Source organism: Corvus brachyrhynchos, unplaced genomic scaffold (assembly GCF_000691975.1).
Source record: "Corvus brachyrhynchos isolate BGI_N302 unplaced genomic scaffold, ASM69197v1 scaffold555, whole genome shotgun sequence".
Lineage (NCBI taxonomy): Eukaryota > Metazoa > Chordata > Aves > Passeriformes > Corvidae > Corvus > Corvus brachyrhynchos.
Window position 1 is genome coordinate 90,492 of NW_008238357.1, and position 6,238 is coordinate 96,729.

The 6,238-nt window shown below is 59.0% G+C and overlaps 1 non-coding gene across 1 annotated transcript in view; it reads right to left on the reverse strand.

Moving 5' to 3' along the window:
- LOC103616490 overlaps nucleotides 1-6,238 on the reverse strand; it is a 14,546-nt gene that overhangs the window by 707 nt on the left and 7,601 nt on the right. Inside the window, exons 12-18 of the transcript XR_001862371.1 lie at nucleotides 5,626-5,672; nucleotides 3,565-3,746; nucleotides 2,480-2,607; nucleotides 2,310-2,412; nucleotides 1,564-1,621; nucleotides 1,264-1,337; nucleotides 1-125 (exon numbers count right to left, since the gene is read on the reverse strand). This is a non-coding gene — a transcript (copine-5). The remainder of the gene's footprint in view (nucleotides 126-1,263; nucleotides 1,338-1,563; nucleotides 1,622-2,309; nucleotides 2,413-2,479; nucleotides 2,608-3,564; nucleotides 3,747-5,625; nucleotides 5,673-6,238) is intronic.

Consider the following 6,238-nt stretch of genomic DNA (forward strand, 5'->3'; position numbering starts at 1 on the left):
ATGCCCCGTGCCTTCATGTAAGAGAGGAGTTGGTCAGGAATCTCGGCTAGGACCTCCCGTGCCAACCCTGCCATGCTCAGCCCCGCGCCGGGGCCCCCCGACATGTAGTCACGAAATGGAACAAACTGGGGGAGCACAAGGGGGCAGAGCAGTTGAGGGGGTCCAGGGCCGGGAAGCCCCCGGAACCTTGTGTCTCACACACGGCAGCTCCAGTGTCCCCTCCCCATTCCTGATGTCCCAGTGCCTCTCACATCCAGGTGCATCCTAAGCCCCAATGTCCCTCCATATCCCTGCGCCTCCCCTTTCCCATAGCCCCCACATCCCAGTGCCCCCCTCATTCCCCAGTGCATCCCCCCTTCCCCAAAACACTCCTCCTTCATGTCCCAGTGCCCCCCCATCCAGGTACATCCCATATCCCAGTGGCCCCCCCACCATATCCCAATGTTCCTCCATGTCCCAGTGCCTCCTAAGGTCCCAGGCTCCTCCCCACATCCAGGAACATGCTAAGTCTCATTGCACCCTTTTTTCGCAGCACAGCCCCCCCCCCCAAGTTTTAGTACACCCCCTCTTCGTGTCCCAGTGCAACCCCATATCCCAGTACTTGCCCCTCCATGTCCCAGTGGCCCCCACATCCCAGCGGCCCCCCCATTTCCCAGTACCAACCCCCTTCATGCTGAAGTGCCCCCCCATATCCTAATACACCACCATGTCTCACTGCACCCCCATTCCAAGGTACATCCCAAATCTCAGTGCACCCTCTTTTTCCAGTGAAGCCCCCCCATCATGTCCCTGTGCACCCCCAAATCCCAGTGCATTCCCCCATCCAAGTGCATCCCAAACCCATTGCATCCCATTGTCCCAGAGCATCCCCCTCATGTCCCAGTGCCCCCCACATCCCAGTGCCCCCCTCATTCCCCAGTGCATCCCCCCTTCCCCAAAACACTCCTCCTTCATGTCCCAGTGCCCCCCACATCCCAGTGCCCCCCCCCCATTTCCCAGTACACCCCCATGTCCCACTGCCCCCCACATCCAGGTCCATCCCAATACCCCAGTGCCCCCTTCATTTGCCAGCACACCCTCCTCATGTCCCAGTGCCCCCCAAATCCCAGTGCTGCCCAAATCCCAGTCCACCTTGTCATCCCTCCACACCAGTCCCACCCAGTGCACCCCAGGAGTAACGAGGCTGATTTGAGGTCCCCAGGGCACCCCCCACCACCACCCTGCTAGGTCCCCAAATCTCTCATTGGTGAGGTCGGTCGGTACCTGGACGATGTCACGCTCGGCCACTTTGCCACGGGAAGAGATGCGGATGTCATCCCCATCCAGCTCCACCATGGCTGGGGGAGATGCAGGGGGGAGGTCAGCAGCACAGCAGTGCTCCCCACTTCAGGGTGGGATCTTATTATGTCCCTCCCAACCCCACACCCAGAACCCCCAAGTCCCCTCGCTGGGGCGTGCTGAGCCCATTCATATGCTGACACATTCAACTCATAGCTCCAGTGGCCAAGGGACCCCCCCCATCCCCCCAGCCTTCCCCTAGTTCCCCCAGCCCCCATATCTTACCATCGAACTCGGCCTGGCCGACCCCCACGATGATGATGGACATGGGCAATTTGGCAGCCTGAGGGAGCCGGGGGGGTGAAGGGAGTCTCACAAAATTTAATGATGCTACCACCAAATGAGCCGCTCCCCCATCCCCCACCACCCCACCCAGGGGTGCCAACACCCCCTCCCCCAAGGATTCCAGTCCCTCAGCACCCCCCATCACTCAAGGGTCTCAGACCTCTCCCCACCGGCACTGGGGGGGTCCCAGGAACTCCCCAGCTTCCTTGCAGCACCCAGGGGTCCTAGACACCCCTACACGCCAAACGCTGTGGTCCCAGCCCCTTCTTGACCCCAGGAGTCCCTTCCCACCTCCCAGTCCCTCCTCACTGCCTCCAACACCAAGGGGTCCACACCCTCCCCCAGCACCCAGGGCTCCCAGCCCCTTCTCCATCCCTCCAGCAAGCAAGGGTCCCAACCCACCCCCCCCATCCAGCTTCAGGGTCCCAGCTCCTCCTCACCCACCCCATCACCCAAAGGGTCCCAGCCACCCCCAACCCCTCAGAACCCAGGGGTCCAAGCCCCTTCCCACCCGCTAAGGGTTCCAGCCCCTCCTCAACCCCCCAGCACCCAGGGGTCCCCAACCTTTCCTACCCCACCAAGGGTCCCAATCCCTCCCCACTGCCCCCGTCACCCAAGGCTTACAGCTCCCCCCACCAGCACCAGGGGTGCCACCACCTGCCCCAGCACCACCACAGGGGTCTCACATTGACGATAGCCTCCTTGGTCTGGGCCATGTCAGAGATGACACCATCAGTGATGATGAGGAGGACAAAATACTGGGACCCATCCAGCACCGTGGCCGCCGAGCTGGGGGGACCCTGTGTGACGCCAGAGGGCACAGGGACCCCACCCCAGGGCATGGGGCCCCTCTTACCGGGCAACGTGGTTGACGACAGGGGCGAAGTTGGTGGGGCCGTAGAGCTGGACGCGGCGCAGACTGCGCTGATATGCCTCCAGCACCCCCGCAATGCCGCGGCACGCTGGGTTTGATGCATCCCCATTCTGCCGCAGGGTCACCAGGACCACGGTGACACCACAGCCCCCAGCCATGGACAGGGTGACACCACAGACCCCACGCACAGACAAGGATGGCACTGCCATAGCCCCCATATGCTAACAAGGATGATCCCACCATGTCCGCAATGTGGTGGCAAGGGAGACCACCACCATGTTCCCATCTCAGGGTCAAAGATGACACTGCCATGGCCCCAACCCAGTGACAAGGAAAATGCCACCACATCCCCAACCCAGGGACAAGAATAATGCCACCATGTCCCCAATACAGTGAGAACTGGTGACAAGGACAACACCACCACATGCCCAGCACAGTGACAAAGACCACACCACCACATTCTCAACCTGGTGACGAGGATGATGCTACCACGTCCCCAGCCCGGTGACAAAGACAATACCATGTCCCTAATCTGGTGACAAGGATGACACTGCCACGGCCCCAACCCAGTGACAAGGATGACACCACCATATCCCCAATACGGTGACAAGGATAATACCACCGTGTCCCCGACCCTGTGACAAGAATGATACCACCATGTCCCAAATAATGTGACAAGGATGGCATTGCCATGACCCCAAAACAGTGACAAACTGATGATGCCACTATGTTCCCAACCCAAGGACAAGGATGACACCACCATATCCCCAATCCAAATCCAACCCAAACACACCATTTACCCAACTTGGTGATCAAGGATGAGACCACTGTGACCCCAAACTGCTGACAAGGACAACCACTATGCCCCTTCCTAATCTGGTGACAAGGACAACACCGCCATGGCCCCAAACTAGTGACGAGGACGACACCACCATGGCCCCAACCCAAGGAAGAGGATGATACCTCCATGTCCCAAACAATGTGACAAGATTAGCCCACCATGTCCCCAACTGGGTGACAAGGACACCACCCTTCATCCGCAGTCCTGTCCCTCCTTGGCCCCTCACCAGTGGGAACTCGTGGGACACGTGCCCATCCGGGGGGACCTTGGCACCAAAGCCAAGGGCTGGGAACATCTTGTCACTGTCGTAGTCCTGGATGATGTCCCCCACAGCCCGCAGTGCCAGGCTGTAGGCATTCAGCTGGAAGGGGCTCAGGTAGTGCAGGGACGTGGGCTGCGAGGGGTTCCCTGCACAGGCATGGGGCTCAGCACCCCCCAGCACCCCCATAGCCCCCCCCCAGAACCCTCAAAATCCCCCCAGCACCCCCAAAACATCCCCAGCATCCCCACAACCATGGCACTACTATGGCCCCAACCCAGTGACAAGGATGACACCATCTCTCCAACACAGTGACAAGGACAAGGATAATCCCACCATGTCCCCAAATGCTACCACATCCCCACCCTGGGGATCACAACTGGTGACAAGGATGACACCACCATGAAACCAACACAGAGACAAGGATGACACTCTGTCCCCAACAAAGTGACAAAGATGACACTGCTATGACCCCCACCCAGTGACAAGAATGACACCACTCTGTCCCAAATTCAATGACAATGATGGTGCCACCAAATCCCCAATCCAGTGACAGCTGGTGACAAGTATGACACCACCATAGTACCAACACAGTGACAAAAATAACACTGCCATGGCCCCAAACCCACAACAAGGACAATGCCATCATGACCCCAACCCAGTGACAAGGGAGACATGACCATGTCCCCAAAACAGTTACAAGGACAACACCACCATGGCCCCAAACTGGTGACAAGGATAACACCACCATGACGCCAAACTGGTTACAACTGCCCCAAATAAATCCCCTGGGGGGACACAGCCCCCACTCACCATTGGATGCCGTGAAGTCGATGGCCACTGTGAAGTTGAGTTGGGTCCTGGGGGGGAAAAATGGCCTTGGGGTGACACGGGGTGACCCATGGGTTTGGGGTGGGGACACCCCTGGGGCCACGGGCTGGACTTGGTGCACCCATCCCCCAACTCAGAGCACCCCCAAGCGTCCCTGCACTGAGGTGTCACCATGCTGCAATCAAGGGAGTGGCTGGGGGTGCTGGGGACCCCCAAAGGACCAATTTGGGGTGCTGGGGAGCCCCTGCCCACGAGGGAGCATCTGGGTGGGGGTGCTGAGGACCCCAAATAGAGAAGATGGGGATGGTGGGGACCCTCTTTCCACAAAGGAGTAGCTGTGGGTGTTGGGGACCCCAAAGGGAGCTGTTGGGAGTGCTGGAGACTTCCAAAAGGAGCAACTGCAGGTTCTGGGGACTACCAATAAGCAGCTGTGGGTGATGGGGACCCCCTGCCCTCAAGGAGGCATCTGGATGGGGGTGCTGAGACCCCCAATGGAGGAGTTAGGTGTGCTGGGGACCCCAAGTGGAGCAACTGGGGGTGTTGGGGACCCCACAGGGAGGAGTTGGGGATAGAAGCCCCCCCCCAGAACCCTCAAAATCCCCCCAGCACCCCCAAAACATCCCCAGCATCCCCACAACCATGGCACTACTATGGCCCCAACCCAGTGACAAGGATGACACCATCTCTCCAACACAGTGACAAGGACAAGGATAATCCCACCATGTCCCCAAATGCTACCACATCCCCACCCTGGGGATCACAACTGGTGACAAGGATGACACCACCATGAAACCAACACAGAGACAAGGATGACACTCTGTCCCCAACAAAGTGACAAAGATGACACTGCTATGACCCCCACCCAGTGACAAGAATGACACCACTCTGTCCCAAATTCAATGACAATGATGGTGCCACCAAATCCCCAATCCAGTGACAGCTGGTGACAAGTATGACACCACCATAGTACCAACACAGTGACAAAAATAACACTGCCATGGCCCCAAACCCACAACAAGGACAATGCCATCATGACCCCAACCCAGTGACAAGGGAGACATGACCATGTCCCCAAAACAGTTACAAGGACAACACCACCATGGCCCCAAACTGGTGACAAGGATAACACCACCATGACGCCAAACTGGTTACAACTGCCCCAAATAAATCCCCTGGGGGGACACAGCCCCCACTCACCATTGGATGCCGTGAAGTCGATGGCCACTGTGAAGTTGAGTTGGGTCCTGGGGGGGAAAAATGGCCTTGGGGTGACACGGGGTGACCCATGGGTTTGGGGTGGGGACACCCCTGGGGCCACGGGCTGGACTTGGTGCACCCATCCCCCAACTCAGAGCACCCCCAAGCGTCCCTGCACTGAGGTGTCACCATGCTGCAATCAAGGGAGTGGCTGGGGGTGCTGGGGACCCCCAAAGGACCAATTTGGGGTGCTGGGGAGCCCCTGCCCACGAGGGAGCATCTGGGTGGGGGTGCTGAGGACCCCAAATAGAGAAGATGGGGATGGTGGGGACCCTCTTTCCACAAAGGAGTAGCTGTGGGTGTTGGGGACCCCAAAGGGAGCTGTTGGGAGTGCTGGAGACTTCCAAAAGGAGCAACTGCAGGTTCTGGGGACTACCAATAAGCAGCTGTGGGTGATGGGGACCCCCTGCCCTCAAGGAGGCATCTGGATGGGGGTGCTGAGACCCCCAATGGAGGAGCTAGGTGTGCTGGGGACCCCAAGTGGAGCAACTGGGGGTGTTGGGGACCCCACAGGTGGGAGTTGGGGATAGAAGGAACCTCCCCCCCTCTCCCC